Source organism: Saimiri boliviensis, chromosome 14 (assembly GCF_048565385.1).
Source record: "Saimiri boliviensis isolate mSaiBol1 chromosome 14, mSaiBol1.pri, whole genome shotgun sequence".
Lineage (NCBI taxonomy): Eukaryota > Metazoa > Chordata > Mammalia > Primates > Cebidae > Saimiri > Saimiri boliviensis.
The window spans coordinates 6,160,061-6,179,328 of NC_133462.1; the positions used below are offsets into that span (position 1 = coordinate 6,160,061).

General features: G+C 43.7%; 1 pseudogene; it reads right to left on the reverse strand.

The window, feature by feature from the left end:
* LOC104649887 (programmed cell death protein 7 pseudogene) overlaps positions 1–19,268 on the reverse strand; it is a 37,086-nt pseudogene that overhangs the window by 11,672 nt on the left and 6,146 nt on the right.

Consider the following 19,268-nt stretch of genomic DNA (forward strand, 5'->3'; position numbering starts at 1 on the left):
TCTTAGTAAACTAGGTACTGAAGGAAGATACCTCAAAATAGTAAGAGTCATCTATGATTAACCCACAGCCAACATCACACATGCTGAGTGGGCAAAAGCTGGAAGCATCCCCTTTAAAAATCAGCACAAGATAAGGATGCCCTATCTCACCATTCCTATTCAACATAGTATTAGAGGTTCTGGCCACAGCAGTTGGGTAAAAGAAAGAAATAAAGCATGTCTAAATTGAAAGAGAGAAAGTCAAACTATTTTTGTTTGCAGACAACACAATTGTGTATCTAGAAAACCTCATAGTCTCCGCCCAAAAGCTCCTGGAGCTGATAAAACAACTTTAGTACATTTTCATGGTACAAAACCAATGTATAAACATTACTAGCATTCCTATACTCTAATTATAGCCAAACTGACCACCAAATCAGAAAGGCAATCCCATTCACAATTGCCACAGATAGAATAAAACACCTAGAAATACAGCTAACCAAGGAAGTGAAACATCTCTACAATGAGAATTATAAAACATTGCTCAAAGGAATTAGAGATGACTCAAACAAATACAAAAGCATTCCACTCTGATGGACAGGAAAAATCAATATTGTAAAAATGGCCAAACTGCCTGAAGCAATTTACAGATTCAATGCTATTTCTATCAAACTACCAATGATATTCTTCACAGAACTAGACAAAACTATTTTAAAGGTCATAAGAAACAAAACGAAAAAGCCCTAATTGCCAAGGTAATTCTAACCAAAATGATCAAGGCCTCACATTACCTGAATTCAAACTACACTACAGGGCTACAGTCCCCATTGAAGCAACCTTCCAAAGTAACACATCTTGGTATTACAGACACAGGACAATTGGAAGCTCGGCACTTGCTACTTTTCCTGGACTCCGCTCTAGAAACTTCTCCCCTTAGCTGTTTTTAATCTGTATTCTTTCCAGGCAATAAACTGTAATACAGGCTGGGCGCGCTGGGCGTGGTGGCTCACGCCTGTAATCCCAGCACTTTGGGAGGCCGAGTTGGGCGGATCACGAGGTGAAGATATCGAGACCATCCTGGCCAACATGGTGAAACCCCATCTCTACTAAAAATACAAAAATTAGCTGGGCGTGGTGGCGCGTGCCTGTGGTCCCAGCTAATCGCGACGATGAGGCGGAAGAACCGCTTGACCTCAGGAGGTGGAGGTTGCAGTGAGCCAAGATTGCACCACTGCACTCCGGCCCGTCGACAGAGTGAGACCCCGTCTCAAAAAAATAAATAAATAAAATAAAAATCAACTGTGATATAGAGCACAAATGCTCTCAGATAATTTTATGTGTTCTCCTATAAAATTAGTGAAAGTGAGAGTGGATTTGGGGACCTCCAAACTTGCAGACAGTATCAGAAGTACCAGGGATCTTGTGAAAATTGTGTTCCCTCTAACTTTTCAGGTGGCTTAAAAACCCTCACATGGGGAATGAATGGTGGACTTAAAGTGTGGGTTTGTCTGTTGCAAAATCCAAGGTATTGATTTTTACCATTAAATTTTACATTTCTTCGTTAATTACATATGAGTTGGTGGCCCTTATTTTTCTTGGGTGAAATATTTGAAATTATTCTAGTAACCATTCAGTGCTGTTGAATTGAGAAGGTAGTACTGGCTTATGTGACAGTTAAAAAAAAAATAGAATCTGAGGCCACGGGCGGTGGCTCACACCTGTAATCTTAGCACTTTGGGAGGCTGAGCTGGTGGATCATGAGGTCAGGAGTTTCAGGACAGGCTGGCCAACATAGTGAAACCCCATCTCTACTAAAAAATTAGCCAGGTGTGGTGGCAGGCACCTGTAATCCCAGCTACTCAGGAGGCTGAGGCAGGAGAATCGCCTGAACCCAGAAAGTGGAGGTTGCAGTGAGCTGAGATTGTGCCACTGCACTTCAACCTGGGTGACAGTGTGAGACTTTTGTCTCAACAACAACAACAAAAAAGGAATCTGCTAGTTAAACCTTGTGATGATGGTCCTTTCATTTGTAAAAGAAGTTATAAACATCTCTTTCTTCTAGGGGTAGTGTTGTGTTTAGACTTCTTATCACTTCTGGGGCCAATATTGGTAAAGTGTATTTTCGTAGAATATTTCCGTATCATCATCCAATTAATTTTCATGTAATTGTACAAATGAGTCCAAAGATTCCTAATGTGAATTATTAACACCATAGTCTTAATTGTACCTCACTAGACATCCTTCTCAGGAACTTTGATTCTGTTGATCTTAGAATACTTTAGAATGGTACAGCTTAGGGGTCTGAAAATTAAGAATTATTTTAAACACAAAAAGCATTGGCAACAAACACCAAAAGCATTGGCAACAAAAGCCAAAATAGACAAATGGGATCTGATTAAACTCTAGAGTTTCTGTACAGCAATGGTAAAAATCATTAGAGTGAACCGGCAACCAACAGAATGGGCAAAAATTTTTGCAATCTATGCATTTGACAAAGGGTTAATATCCAGACTCTGCAAAGAACTACAACAGATTTACAAGAAAAAAACAAACATAGCCATTCCAAAGTGGGCAAAGGATATGAACAGACCCTTTTCAAAAGAAGATATATATGAGGCCAACAAACATGAAAAAATGCTCATCATTACTGGTCATTAGAGTATCAAAACCACATTGAGATACTATCTCATGCCAGTTAGAATGGCGATCATTAAAATATCTGGAGACAACAGATGCTGGAGAGGATGTGGAGAAATAGCAACACTTTTACACTGTTGGTGGGAGTGTAAATTAGTTCAACCATTGTGGAAGACAGTGTGGCGATTCCTCAAGGACTTAGAAACAGAAATTCAGTTTGACCCAGCAATCCCATTACTGGGTATATATCCAAAGGATTACATATCATATTATAAAGACACTTGCATATGTACATTCACTGCGGCACTGTTTACAATAGCAAAGACCTGGAACCAACCCAAATGCCCATCGATGACAGAAAGGACAGGGAAAATGTGGCACATATACACCATGGAATACTATGCAGCCATAAAAAAGGATGAGTTCCTGTCCTTTGTAGGGACAGGGATGAACCTGAAAACCATCATTCTCAGCAAACTGATGCAAGAATAGAAAATCAAACATCGCATGTTCTCACTCATAGGCAAGTGTTGAACAATCAGAACACATGGACACAGGGAGGGGAGCATCACACACACACTGGGGTCTGTTGTGGGGGACAAGGAGAGGGACAGTGTGGGGTAGGGAGTTGGGGAGGGATAACATGGGGAGAAATGCCAGATATACGTGATGGGATGGAGGCAGCAAACCACACTGCCATTTATGTACCTATGCAACAATCCTGCATGTTCTTCATATACACCCTGGAACCTAAAGTGCAATAAAATATCAAAAAGGAAGAAAGAAAGAAACTCGAAAAAGGAAAAAAAAAAATTATTTTGATTTTCGGGGAGAAGAACTAGGGAGGCCCAGAATTCACTGGGACACACAGGCCTCTCTGAAAGTCCATCATGGATCAGAGGTCAATATTCTTTGCTCCTGCCGGGCACAGTGGCTCAAGCCTTTAATTCCAGCACTTTGGGAGGCCGAGGCGGGTGGATCACGAGGTCAAGAGATCGAGACCCAGGCCGGGCGCGGTGGCTCAAGCCTGTAATCCCAGCACTTTGGGAGGCCGAGGCGGGTGGATCACGAGGTCAAGAGATCGAGACCATCCTGGTCAACATCGTGAAACCCCGTCTCTACTAAAAATACAAAAAATTAGCTGGGCATGGTGACATGTGCCTGTAATCCCAGCTACTCAGGAGGCTGAGGCAGGAGAATTGCCTGAACCCAGGAGGCGGAGGTTGCGGTGAGCCGAGTTCACGCCATTGCACTCCAGCCTGGGTAACAAGAGCGAAACTCCGTCTCAAAAAAAAAAAAAAAAATTCTCTGCTCCTTCTATATGACTCTGTGTGTGTGCCTTTAGGGATCATGAAAAAGTAACAGCCTCTCCCAAACACTTCAGTGGTCTCTAGAAAGATACTCACAAGAAACTTTTAATTGATATTGGTAATTAGCAACTGGGAAAAGGGATTTCAGAGATGTTCTCAGCTCCCCAAGCCTGCACTGTCATGGTCACTCTAGGTGAAATGATAATTGCAGTTCTGAGGGGAGGTGAGGTCACAGAATCACTAACCTTTATCTGACGCTCTGGCTGCCTCTCTCCCTCATGTACTGGCTGTCATGACTGAGCTCATCACCCTGGAGTCCAGTGAGTATTTTCCATCTTAGTCTGAGAGGCAAAGCCTGTAAGGAAAAGAAGGCTTTTTGTGTCTGGAAAGGGATTCTTCTGGGGTAGAAACACATTCAGTGGCACAGCTAGTCAAGGAGAGAAATAATTCCTCATCTATGCACTGAGTTAGTTTAAAAGAAAAAAAAAAAGGTACAACACTTTTGCCAGTCCCGGTTGGCTACTTTTAATAAAACCCTCACTGAGGATGATTCTTGGTCAATAATTCAAGTGAACATAAAATCTGACATCTGATTTCTAACATGCTGAAGGATTGTAGTAATAAAATAGCTCTGCCGTTCGCATTCTCACAACAAATCAAACACTAAATTTCCAGTACTGTTATTGTAGGTATGTTTATAAACTCATATGCTTATAATGAATATTAAAATAGAACTAGAAGAATTACTGAATCCTGTGCAGAAATCATAATCTGAATATGTTCTGGTATTAAAATGTTTTTTTTTTTTTTGAGACAGAGTCTTGCTCTGTCACCAGGCTGGAGTGCAGTGACTCAATCTTGGCTCACTGCAACCTCCGCCTCCTGTGTTCAAGCGATTCTTCCACCTCAGCCTCCTGAGTAGCTGGGACCAGAGGCGTGCGCCACCATGCCCGGCTGATTTTGGTATTTTTAGTAGAGACAGGGTTTCACCATGTTGGCCAGGATGGTCTTGATCTCTTGACCTTGTGATCCGCCCACCTCGGCCTCCCAAAGTGCTGGGATTACAGGCTTGAGCCAGCATGCCCAGCCAAAAATGTATATTTTTGTGTAAATCTAGGTTTGTGATCCAGTTAATAGAGATAGTACTTGTGTCTTTCTTGAAAAACCTGTGGTCTGATGATTATGGTGACACTGTATTTTCTCTTGAAGTAGAAACACATTTAACAGAAAATAACGTTCTTATTATTACGGCTTTTGGACAACAGTTCTCAGGGTCAAATATATCTTTGTTATTTCCTGAGGTTTCGTAATATTCTAACATCAATACCAAGATCATAATGCATGTTTCTGTTGCTTGAATTTATATATTGTACAAGATTTCATATTCCCCAGATTCTACTTACATTAATTTCTTGTATGTTAATGTCTTCCAAAATCTCACATCATTACTAATACTTGTATATAACCTAGGTATTAGTGATACATAAGCATTTAGCCTGAAATTAGTAATAACATTCAAACCTGGGAAGCCTCTTAATAAAATAAAAAATTGGCACATTTTTCTCAGAATATTGGATTTTGATGAAAATGTAGCCCACATTGCATGTCCCCATACATGGTCCTCTGGCTCTGACAATATCAGTCAGTGGGAAGTGGCAGAAGGACCTCCAGATATTTGGCAATAGGAAAGATCCACATGTCTCAGACTGGAGGTAGAATCCTGGGCATCTTCTTGCTTCTTTATCTTTTCCCTCACTGCACTGAAAGCAGGTTGAGGCCCATAAATTTGACTCTCATGCACCTACAGTCACTTCCTGGTCATTCTCTTTAAAAGTGTTCCCATGACCATGGAAGCTTTCAGGCTGAAGCATTTCCTTAATGTTTCGCATAAATGTTTCTATCCTGACAGAGATGGCAGGTTATGTCCACTATCCTCACTTGCCTTGAGTGTCTCTAGCCATCTCAATAAGTCCCAAGAACCCCAGGAGGGTGGAATCTAGAATGAAAACCCTCATGTACACTAAGTTTTTCCGTTTCGTCTACTGGATTCTGCAGTGCTGGTACATATCATTTGTCTCATATCTATAAGGTTGTCAAAAGCAGAAAGAAAACATCACAAAGAAAAAAAAATTAGGATACTGTTCTGCTGAACTTCATGACATAATCATAACTCATGCTATGCACTGTTGTTCTTTTCACCTGGTATTTTTTGTTTGGACTCATGATTTGGGCTTGTGACTGCATAAACTTTTGCTTGTTCTAACACAAGCAAAAGGTCAAACACATTCACAGGAATATCCTTTTCCCCAGGTACTTTTTCCAACTTTTATGTGCATTTTGTTAAATTAAAGAAACATACACAAGTTATAAGTGCACAGCTCAGTGGAATTTCATAAGCAAAACACACCGCTATAAACAATACTTAGATCATCAAAAAAAAAAACAAAAAAAAAACCAGACTACTGCCAGCCCTCTACATGCCCTTTGTGTGTTCTGACCCTCAAGAACACAGCTCTGTTGGGTATGTTTGAGGAGAGGTTTACACCTATTCTAATATTTGAGACATTAGATGAGGTTTGCCTGTTTTGTACGTTATATAAATGAAAGCATACAGCAAGAACGATTTTATATTTGCCCTTTTTTTGTTCCATATGATTTTTGTGAATATATTCTTGGCATTTGTTAGCATTGATGTATAGGATTCCATTGTGTGAATATCAAACAATTAATGAAGTCATTCTAATGTTAATGGACATATGGGTGGTTTTCAGTTTGGGGCTATGGTGACTACTGCTGCTATATAAATTATGAAATTTGTCTTTTGGTGATACAGATAGAAATTTTGTTGGGATAGATTCATAAGAGTGGAATTGATGGTATATAGGCTCATATATGTCCAGCTTAATTAAACAGCACCAGTTTTCCAGAATATGCTAGTTTTAACACCCATCAGCAGTGTATGTGATTCCTGGTTTATCTGCATCCTTGAGAAAACTTACTATTTACTGCCACTTTTATTTTAGATTTCTGGTTGGTATACAATACCAGGTAGTGATGTTATTTGAATTGTCATGATTACTAAGGACATTAAACATTAATCCTATACTTTTGATTCATTGAATAATATCTTTTTCAAGTTTCTGTTGGGATATTTTACGTGATCTTTAAATGTCCTTTGCTCTACAGCTATCCCTCTCTCTATCCCTGTGTGTGTGTGTCTGTGTGTCTGCATGTTTGTGTGTTTTGATAACAGCCAGCTCTTAAATATGATCTTTCATTTCACCTATATAATTAGTATGTTTTGTGCTGTTTAAGGTACAGTATCTTATTATCAGGCCGCAGGAATATTCTTGTTATACTAAAAAAAATTGCATTACTTCTTTCTAAAATTTAGGTCAGTGATGCTTTAGAACTGATTTGTTGTATGGTTTGGGTAGTAATTGAGGTTGTCTCTTTTTACTCATATGACTAGCAAAATCAGCTTATTGTGAAAATGCTGAATTACTTTTTGTTTCCATTTGTTGTCGCTTCTCAATGTCTCACCCAGGTTAACACCACCTCCTCCTTAGTGCTGACTCCCATGAGATATCCTAACAATTCCCTCCATCTCTATTTGTGCCTCTTAATACCTTTTGCAATCCCACAGGTGCACACAATGAAAGCTACTCTTGATGTCAAAAACAAAACAAAACAAAACAAAAACTTTAAGGATGCTATTTGCTCATAGGAATGATTGTTATGATAATTTAAAGCAAAATTTGCTGAATGACAGAATATCCTCCAGGCATGTGGCAATTGGAATAATCTTTTTAGCCCAGTCTTCAGTTGGAATCCTGGGAAATTTCTCTCTTCTTTACCATTATCTCTTCCTTTCCCACACTGGATGCAGAGTGAGGTTGACGGATGTGATTCTCAAGCACCTCACTATGGCAAACTCTCTGTTCATTCTCTCTAAAGGACTTCCCCAGGCAATGACAGCTTTTGGACTGAAACATTTCTTCAGTGATTTTGGATGCAAATTTATTCTGTATGTTCAGAGAGTGGGCAGGGGAGTGTCCATCGGAACGACCTGCCTTCTGAGTGTCTTCCAGGCCATCATTATCAGCCCCATTAACTCGAGGTGGAAATATTTTAAAGTAAAAATCACAAAGCACATTAGCCATTCCATTCCCTTCTGCTGGATCCTGCACCTGGTGATCAATTTCATTTTTCCGGTGTATACAGTTGTCACATATAGCAACAAAAACATCACAAAGAAAAGAGATTTTGAATACTGTTCTAGTCAAGGTCAAAACACAGTTACAGATTCCCTGTATGTAGCATTATCTGTATTCCCTGAAGTTTTATTTTCTGTGCTCACAGTCTTGTCCAGTGGCTCCATTATTTGCATCCTGTCCAGGCACAAGAAGCGGGTCCAGCACATTCATAGGACTCATGTTTCCTCCAGAGCCTCCCCTGAGTCCAGAGCCACCCAGAGCATCCTTGTCCTGGTGACCACCTTTGTGTGTTTTCACACCCTCTCCTCCATTATTTATGCTTGTATTGCTCTAGTTGATAATCCCAGTTGGTGGTTGGTGAATTCTGCTGCCCTCATTTCTGTATGTTTTCCAACTGTCAGTCCCTTTGTGATCATGAGCCGTGATTCCACTACATCCACACTTTGCTTTGTGTGGTAAGGAATACAATATCCCTAGTTCCAGCTCCTTGGGAGTGTGAGGCAGGAGGATTCCTTAGTCCAGGAGTTCAGGGCTGTATGGCAAATAATCATGCCAGTGAATAACCACTGTACTTCAGCCTCTGCAATATACCAAGACCTTGTCTCTTAAAAAAAGAAGAAAAAGAAATACAAAATCCCTTAATGTTATCGTAAGTTTTTCTGTTTAGTCACTTATTACCATCAAAATGTCAGTACAGAAACTTATGGAGGAGCCATGTCTTTCTAAGGTAGACCCCAATGGGTATTGGGGTGTCTTCACCTGATTGAAGAAACTGAGACATACATGGGCATAGCAGAGGTGAATAAATCAGGTTGTCCTCATCTGGATGCATAGTATACTACTGATAAAATGTGAAATAAATGTTGTTGAAGTAAATTAAATGGATTTGGTTCCAGCCCTTCAAAATCCATTTAATCAGCCGGGCGCGGTGGCTCACGCTTGTAATCCCAGCACTTTAGGCCGAGGCGGGTGGATTGCGAGGTCAAGAGATCAAGACCATCCTGGTCAACATGGTGAAAGCCCGTCTCTACTAAAAATACAAAAATTAGCTGGGCATGGTGGCGCATGCCTGTAGTCCCAGCTACTAGGGAGGCTGAGGCAGGAGAATTGCTTGAACCCAGGAGGCGGAGGTTGCGGTGAGCCGAGATCGCGCCATTGCACTCCAGCCTGGGTAACAAGAGTGAAACTCCATCTCAAAAAAAAAAAAAAAAAAAGCCGGGTGCGGTGGCTCAAGCCTGTAATCCCAGCACTTTGGGAGGCCGAGGCGGGTGGATCACAAGGTCAAGAGATCGAGACCATCCTGGTCAACATGGTGAAACCCTGTCTCTACTAAAAATACAAAAAATTAGCTGGGCATGGTGGTGCGTGCCTGTAATCCCAGCTACTCAGGAGGCTGAGGCAGGAGAATTGCCTGAACCCAGGAGGCGGAGGTTGCGGTGAGCCGAGATCGCGCCATTGCACTACAGCCTGGGCAACAAGAGCGAAACTCCGTCTCAAAAAAAAAAATAAAAATTCATTTAATCAGAGTGCTATATTCATGGGAAATATTGTCAAAAGCATATACAGTGAGGAACTGTGTGATGAATACTCTCGTAAGGTAATTCTCCATAGGTTTCCAACATATGTGCAAGTCTTATGGACAAAAGCACGGGCAGCCTCAGAAGACAGGAGTAGTGTCACCCTCTGGAACTGCAAATAGACTTGCTTCCTGTACTCAGAAGTACAGATGATGTCTCCCTCTGGAGCAAGAGGTATGGAAGTTTGGCTTACAGTTCCTTATAAGATTGGGTTTTCCTATGCTCAGAGTTACTCATGAATGATACAAAGTCACTGCATGTGTAGCATGGGCCTCTCTTCACCACTGGGCCTGAGGAGAAGGGAAACATTCACAATCCACATGTTCACACTGCCTGCTGTGCCATGAGTAATACTGCCCTTTGTTCTTCATTTAGGAATGTTGTATCTTCTGCCACCATCTATAACAAAGTTGTCTGCTAATCTCAGACTTTCACAGTTTCTGAAAGTAGCCTGGGCATGTGTGGCTATGTATATGAGCCTAAAAGAAAAAAAAAAAAAAAAAAAAGTAGCTGGTAGTTGGGACTTAAAGCAGGGAGATTTCTAGCTATCCTAAGTTGTATTTATTATTCTCTAAATCACAATATATTTAGGTGCTCACATTAGGATGTATACTTATGAGAGTTAAAAGATCTGTATTCAAATGGAGAAGCATGTAAGTTGTTGGGGCAGGCAGGGACATGGAGAGATCAGAACAAGAGCAGTCGGTTGAGCACTGCATAGGTGGGAGAAGAAGACACACCAGGCCTTAAGGTAGGGCATCCTGCAGGGGCTTTGGGAAAAAAACTATTATTATGAGAAGATACTAACTTTTTGTGCTACAACGCTTTGGTATCCCCTGTCTGTCACTCATACAATATGTTTGAAAAGGGCCACTAGGATTAGTGAGGTTTTTCTGTGAAAGTGGATTCTCTGAAAAAATTTGCGGGGACTTGAGTTTTATGTCTGTGCTTAAATAAGGCAAAGTCTAATTTTATGGAAAAGGCTGAGGTGAGAACACAGGAGATCCTGATAAGGTAAACTCGTTGGAATTAGCACAAATTCCTGGGAAAATGGCAGAATTTCAAGGGTAGGGAAGTGGTGTAGTATAAGTCAAGATCTTCAATAGATAACACTTACCCCAGGAGATACCGGAGTTACATGTGAAATATAATTATTCCAAATAGAATCTTTAACATGATGAGAGAATGAGGAAATAAAAATAGGGCCCAGAGAAGAAGAGAGAAATTGAGTTGATACTGCAGGGTGTGAATCCACAAGATTGGACAGTGCTGGGCAAAATACAATTTTTGTACTGAGTTGATCTAGTTTTTAGGCCCTGCATAGAGGTCAATTAGTTCCCCTTCTAAAGCAGCCAATTAAGTCCAATTCCCCAGCTACAAGTGAATCTTGTGGCATTTTAACTCGCCCTAATCCCCTCTCCAACTCCTCAGATCCTAGGTAGCCTTGAAAAGCAACCTTGCAACTACAGTTAACAGTGAAAATCTACATCCTAGCAGCCACTGGAGGGGTAGGAATTGCTCTGGCACAGATCGAAGTTGCCATTCCCAGAGAACTTTTATTACTTAACCCACCTAGCAGCTTGCTGAATAGCTCTATTCTCATCGTTTTTCTCTATTTGACCTCACTCAGGGGTTGATCTGTGTGAACACTCCCACCTAAGGCATTTGTCAAAAACAATCAGTGGCAATTGTTTAACACTGGAATGTTTGAGGGAGTGATAGTGTAGGGCTCTGTGATAGATCAGGGGAAAGGAAGCACAGTATAAGATTATGGTTCAGAGAGCCTGAAGCAGGCATCCCCAAACTTTTTACACAGGGGGCCAGTTCACTGTCCCTCAGACCGTTGGGGGCCACCACATACTGTGCTCCTCTCACTGACCACCAATGAAAGAGGTGCCCCTTCCTGAAGTGCGGTGGCGGGGCGGAGGGGCGGGGGGGGGGGGGGTGGATACATGGCCTCAGGGGGCTGGTTGTAGTTTGGGGACGCCTGGCCTGAAGGGTGCAGTATAGAGAGTGCAGGGGAAAGAAGAAGGCAGACAGATAAAAGACAAAAGGGTGTTAAATGTTGCTTAGGAGTTAAAAGTGTAATCCCAGGTTTAAGATTACTAAGAGTAAGGGTGTGGCAGTATTCAAGTCTGGGTGAATAAAACAATGCAAAGTGTTTTAGGAAGAAAGGGGATTATATGCAGTTAATGGCCAAAAGTGGGTAAAGGGCCAGTTCTAGGGATGGAATGAAAGTTAGATATGAGGGAAAGGGAATACAGATGAGGTAGGCAGACCTTGGATAATAATGATAATGGGCCAAGGCAGACAGAGTATTGGTGAAGGAGACAGAGGATAAGGGAGATGATAAGCATGGGTAGGGTGATGGTTAATTTCATGCGTCAACTTGACTGAGTAAACATATACCCAAACAGCCAATAAAGCATTATTTCTGAGCATGTCTGTGAGGGTGTTTCTAAAAGAGACACATTTGAATCAGTAGACTGAGTAAGGAAGATCCATCCACATACAATGTTGATGGACACCATCAAGTGGGTTGAGGGCCCAGATAGAAAAAGAAAAGGCAGAGGAAAGACAAATTTGTCTTTCCTGGATCTGGGACACCCACGTTCTCCTGCCTTTAGACATCAGAACTCCAGGTTCAGACTTCAGACTCTGCGACTTGCACAAATGTTCCCCTCCACCCCTGCCCCGCCATCCCAGGTTGTCAGGTCTTCAGACTTGAGCTCAACTATGCCACTGGCTTCCTTGTTTTTTTAGGTTGGAAATGGCATATCTGGGGATGACTCGGCCTCCACAATCATATGAATCAATTCCTGTGACACAATTGGACATTTTAAAGACATTTTCTCCCTTGATTCTTCCATAAAAGAAACTATCACAAGGGGCAACCTATGGTAATCATTTTGTAGACATATTGACAATTTTTTAAATACTTTTTTAATTGTTCACTGGTCTCATAATATACATACAGCTCCAACTCAGAGTTACTTCCATGGTTATGTTATACAGCAAAAGGGACCTTGTAGTTGTAATTAAGCTCACTAATCAGCTGACTTTAGAATCAGGAGATTATCCTGCATTATTTGAGCATTTCATAACAGGAGGAACCCGAAAGATGCAGAAGGAGAAGAAGTCAGAGATTTGAAACATGAATTTGACCTACTATTGCTGGCTTTAAAGATGGGAGAGGGAGGCCGGGCGCAGTGGCTCAAGCCTGTAATCCCAGCACTTTGGGAGGCCGAGGCGGGTGGATCACGAGGTCGAGAGATCGAGACCATCCTGGTCAACATGGTGAAACCCCGTCTCTACTAAAAGTGCAAAAAATTAGCTGGGCATGGTGGCACGTGCCTGTAATCCCAGCTACTCAGGAGGCTGAGGCAGGAGAATTGCCTGAGCCCAGGAGGCGGAGGTTGCGGTGAGCCGAGATCGCGCCATTGCACTCCAGCCTGGGTAACAAGGGCGAAACTCCGTCTCAAAAAAAAAAAAAAAAAAAGATGGGAGAGGGAACCCAAGGAAACCACGTAAAGGAAATGAATCTGCCAACACTTAAATGATTCTAGAGGTGAGTTCCTGGCCAGAATCTCAACAGAGGCCAGGCCAGTTGAGATAGCACAAACACAGGACTTAACCAAGCCCACCAGACTTCTGATCTAAGAACCATGAGAAAACAAATGGGTGTGTGTTGATCTTCTAAATTTGTGGTTTGATCTTCTAAATCTGTGGTAATTTGTTACATTATTAATGCAAAACTATTACACATATGAACAAATTTAATAGTACGATGTTAAAACATAAAGTAAAAGTTTTTTTTTTTTTTTGAGATGGAGTTTTGCTCTTATTACCCAGGCTGGAGAGTGCAATGGCGCAATCTCGGCTCACCGCAACCTCCGCCTCCTGGGTTCAGGCAATTCTCCTGCCTCAGCCTCCCGAGTAGCTGGGATTACAGGCACGCGCCACCATGCTCAGCTAATTTTTCTATTTTTAGTAGAGACGGGGTTTCACCATGTCGACCAGGATGGTCTCGATCTCGTGACCTCGTGAGCCACCGCGCCCGGCCCGACACATTCTTACTATAGGTGAATGATGGCTAAATTGTACTTGTGAGTGGCCAGAAAATGTAATATCCCACCAACTGTGCTGTGGGTGTTGCTTTATTCAGTTCCCAATAATCCACTGTCATCTGCCAAGTCCCACCAGGCTTTCTCACTGGCCAAACCGAAGAATTGCAGGGGCTATAGGTGCCATGCATGCACTATCTGCACCTCCTCTACTTCTTTTTTTTTTTTTTTTTTTTAATTTTTATTTATTTATTTTTTTTGAGACAGAGTTTCGCTCTTGTTACCTAGGCTGGAGTGCAATGGCACAATCTCGGCTCACCGCAACCTCCGCCTCCTGGGTTCAGGCAATTCTCCTGCCTCAGCCTCCCGAGTAGCTGGGATTACAGGCACGCGCCACCATGCCCAGCTAATTTTTTGTATTTTTAGTAGAGACGGGGTTTCACCATGTTGACCAGGATGGTCTCGATCTCTCGACCTTGTGATCCACCCGCCTCGGCCTCCCAAAGTGCTGGGATTACAGGCTTGAGCCACCGCGCCCGGCCCCATTCTAACTTCTTAATAGTCTCAGTTATCTCCGTACGCCCCCCACCTGGCAAATGGTATTGATGAGTGGAAGTAACTGTTGGGGTTGTGGCAGAACTAGGTTGGTGACGTGTACGTCCATGCAGTACCAGCTTTACTACATGAACTCGAAGTCTGAATTTTCCAGCCATGGTATGTAAGTCCAGACAATGTAAAATGTCCACTCCGGCCGGGCGCGGTGGCTCAAGCCTGTAATCCCAGCACTTTGGGAGGCCGAGGCGGGTGGATCACAAGGTCGAGAGATCGAGACCAACCTGGTCAACATGGTGAAACCCCGTCTCTACTAAAAATACAAAAAAAAAATTAGCTGGGCATGGTGGCGCGTGCCTATAATCCCAGCTACTCAGGAGGCTGAGGCAGGAGAATTGCCTGAACCCAGGAGGCGGAGGTTGCGGTGAGCCGAGATCGTGCCATTGCACTCCAGCCTGGGTAACAAGAGCGAAACTCCGTCTCAAAAAAAAAAAAAAAAAAAAAAAAAAAATGTCCACTCCCAGAATATATGCAGGTTTGAGAGAGACACAGCGTATAGGCAAGGAACCAAATGGCCAATGCCAAGATGCAAAGACACCAGGTTTCACTTGCACTGACTGGCATCCATAACCATCAATAAATGCAGCTTTGGCCGGGCGCGGTGGCTCAATCTTGTAATCCCAGCACTTTGGGAGGCCGAGGTGGGTGGATCACAAGGTCAAGAGATCGAGACCATCCTGGTCAACATGGTGAAACCTTGTCTCTACTAAAAATACAAAACATTAGCTGGGCATGGTGGTGCGTGCCTGTAATCCCAGCTACTCAGGAAGCTGAGGCAGGAGAATTGCCTGAACCCAGGAGACGGAGGTTGCGGTGAGCCGAGATGGCGCCATTGCACTCCAGCCTGGGTAACAAGAGTGAAACTCTATCTCAAAATAAAAAATTTTTAAAAATAAAAAATAAATGTAGCTTTGCCTGGAAATTCATCTGGACTCCCATAAACAAGACTGCAGTCTGCACGAGTATCTACCAGCCCTAGGACCTGCTGTTTATTAATGGTGGACCAGTGGATTGCTAGCTCCACATACGGCTTCCGGTCATCCAGTTCCCCCTCAAGGTGGGCACCTTGGCCAGTTCCCTAATCAAACAAGAAAGGCTCCATGTCTCCACCTGTTTGTAAATAGTCCTTGAGCTGTAGTGTCCAGGTAGGATTAGGTTCAACAGCATTGTCTTGCTCTTACTTGGGCATTTTCTGGAATTGCTGCTCCAGGGACAACTGCCCCTACAGATCCTGGCAACTAACATGTTGAGTGAACAACACCCAAGAGCATTTTCTCCCCTCTTTTTGGGATAATAAGCACTGTATGTGGCCCCAGCAAGCCTGGCAGGGGAGGCTGCCCACTGGTACTGTAAGAATTTAAGAAAGAGGAGAGAAACACCAAGGGTGGCCCAAGAGTCAACAGGGTTATTTCAAACCTGGGAGGGACTTTTTCCTCCACAGAGCCAACAGCATTCCATTGGGTTGCCAGTCAATTTCCTCTAGAGCAACCCCAGCTGTAATTAAAGCAATCCACATTTGCACACAGGTCATCGGCTGGGGCCCCTTTTCATCTTGTGGGGTGGTTATCTGCAGAGGGGGCACCTTCTCCTTTTTTATGGCATGGATTCCCCAGTACTGCCGATGGCCTTCTGCCTCCCTGAGGGCTGCGGTAGCAGTAGTCACTTCATGTATGTGGCACCCCACATTGTGGGGAGAATAGCAGCTAGAGAGCCAAAAGTGTTTGGGGGCTGAGCCCAGCACAAGATCCCTCATGTGGGAGATAAAGCATTTATCTGGCCTCTGGGTATTCAGATGAAACACAGCCTGCCACACACCCATCTCCTGGAGTATCTGCACCAAATCAGTATATGACTGCCATTTACTCATGGTTTCTGGTATCTCTGTAGCATCATTCCAAACAGTTCATATGGGTGCCATTAGGCACTTGATTAATGTGTGGTCACCTTGCCCTTGTGCCAACTGTTGGTACAGCTGCAGTTGTTGATGAAGGGAGAGGTGAGTTTGGTAGAAGCCAGCTTCTCCATCTCAGAGGCGGAGCAAGAAATGCTTTCAGCTCCCCTGGATGCTGTCAGCAGGGTTTATCTAATTCCTGCAACTCAGTGAGAGTATAGGCATTATAAGAGGTGTGTTCCGGCCGGGTGCGATGGCTTAAGCCTGTAATCCCAGCACTTTGGGAGGCCGAGGCGGGTGGATCACGAGGTCAAGAGATCGAGACCATCCTGGTCAACACGGTGAAACCCCGTCTGTACTAAAAATACAAAAAAATTAGCTGGTCATGGTGGCGCGTGCCTGTAATCCCAGCTACTCAGGAGGTTGAGGCAGGAGAATTGCCTGAACCCAGGAGGCGGAGGTTGCGGTGAGCCGAGATTGCACCATTGCACTCCAGCCTGGGTAACAAGAGCGAAACTCCGTCTCAAAAAAAAAGACATGTGTTCCACCACTATGGAAGGTCCTTGGGCTCTCCCCTGGGGTCCCATCAGCTGCTCATGTCCTACCTTCTGACGGATCACAGGGTGAGCCCACAGTGGGGGAGCCTCCTTCTCCTCAGCATCAGACCAAATGGGAGTGTCCAGCCAGGAGGCCAGGCTGAGGTAGCACCGAAAGCTGTTGCTAACTCCTGTTCCAGGCTGTTTATCTGGGTCTGTTAATGCCCTGTTTGCGCCTGGAGGTCCTTCACCGCCACGTTTTGCTCCAAGCTTGTGTATTTGGGCCCTCAGGTGCTCAGCTTGTGCCTGAAGGTCCCTTACCTGTGCTGTGTCCTGCAGGGACTGAGCTTGCACTTTACATAGTGCAGTCAGAAACGCCCATCTGACACTGCTAGCGAAGGTGCATTCCTTCTTGGGGCTGTGAGCTTCCAGATGCTTCAGTCCCTTACCCACACTCATGGGAGACCCGTCCACTGCCTCCCACATTTCCACTGAGGCCCATCCAAGCAGCACCACTGCCACCAGGTACCACAGCGCATGGTGAGGCCACATAGCCAAGCCAGGAGCCTCAAGGGCTGAAGGCCGACTCACCTCATCCTGCTGACTTCACCAATTGTCAGGTTCACAACTACACCAAATGTCACATTCGGGGTCAGGTCTATTCTAAGGTCTGAAGCGAGTCAGTGAATAAGCACAAAGAACACTAGGGGAGCCGGAGGCAGGTGAAAAATGAATTTATTCAGCAGAAGCTCTCATCAATAGCTTTCTCACACTGCCCTGTCTCAGCTGCTTAGTCCAGCAACTCCCACACACTGCTATATGGCCAGATCTCCCTTGCCTTTAAGGGGCAACAGCTTAAGTGTTTATCTCGCTGGGCATGAGAGCCTCTGTATAGCGTCAGCAGGGTGATTCTATCTTTTACAGGCAATAGTGGCGTAGGGCCAAGGGATGGCCTTCCCATGTTATGGCTACATGGCTATGATAACAAGTGGAGTTATACATCCGCGCTCTAAACTCACTGAATCACTCTGGCCCAGATATCTGCCTCAGCCTATTCCTTGACCAAAGTACAGCCATGTTCCTTACAGGTAGGGTTAGAAGATCAGAATATTTCACAGTTTAAGGTAAAGTTATTAGAGAGTTTTCAGTTTTTTTACTGGCTTATAATTCATACAACATAAAATTCATTCTTAAAGTAAAAAATTCAGCTACCATTTAACCCAGCAATCTCATTACTGGGTATATACCCAAAGGAATATAAATTGGTCTACGAAAAAGACACATGCACATGTATGTTCACCACATCGCTTTTCACAACAGCAAAGACATGAAATCAACTTGGGTGTCCATCAACAGAGGACTGGATAAAGGAAATGTTGTACATATACACTGTGGAATACTATGCAGCCTTAAAAAGAATGAAATCCTTTGCAGCAACATGGATGCAGTCAGAGGTCACTTTCTTTTTTTTTTTTTTGAGATGGAGTTTCACTCTTGTTACCCAGGTTGGAGTGCAATGGCGCGATTTCGGCTCACCACAACCTCCGCCTCCTGGGTTCAGGTAATTCTCCTGCCTCAGCCTCCTGAGTAGCTGGGATTACAGGCACGCGCCACCATGCCCAGCTAATTTTTTGTATTTTTAGTAGAGACGGGGTTTCACCATGTTGACCAGGATGGTCTCGATCTCCTGACCTCGTGATTGACCCGCCTCAGCCTCCCAAAATGCTGGGATTACAGGCATGAGCCACCAAGCCTGGACCAGAGGTCACTTTCTTAATGAGTTAATACAGGAACAGAAAACCAAATACCACGTTCTCCCTTATAAATGAAAGCAAAACACTGAGTACACAGGGACACAAAGAGTGGACCAGACCACACAGGGGCCTACTTCAGGGAGAAGGGTGGGAGAGAGGTGAGGGTCAGAAAACTGCCTATTGAGTTCTATGCTTACAATCTGGGTGATAAAATCATTTGTACACCATACTGCAGTGACATGCAATTTACTGATGTAGCAAATATGCACATGTATCCCTGAAACTAAAAGTTGAGAAAGGTGGAAAAACAAAAAGAAAGAAATCTTGGCCGGGCGCGGTGGCTCAAGCCTGTAATCCCAGCACTTTGGGAGGCTGAAGCGGGTGGATCACGAGGTCAAGAGATCGAGACCATCCTGGTCAACGTGGTGAAACCTCGTCTCTACTAAAAATACAAAAAGTAGCTGGGCATGGTGGTGCGTGCCTGTAATCCCAGCTACTCAGGAGGCTGAGGCAGGAGAATTGCCTGAACCCAGGAGGTGGAGGTTGCGGTGAGCTGAGATCGCGCCATTGCACTCCAGCCTGGGTAACAAGAGCGAAACTCCGTCTCAAAAAAAAAAAAAAAAAAAAGAAAAGAAAAAGAAACCTTATACTCATTACCAGTCACTGTCCCATTTCTCCCCAACCCGCTCCA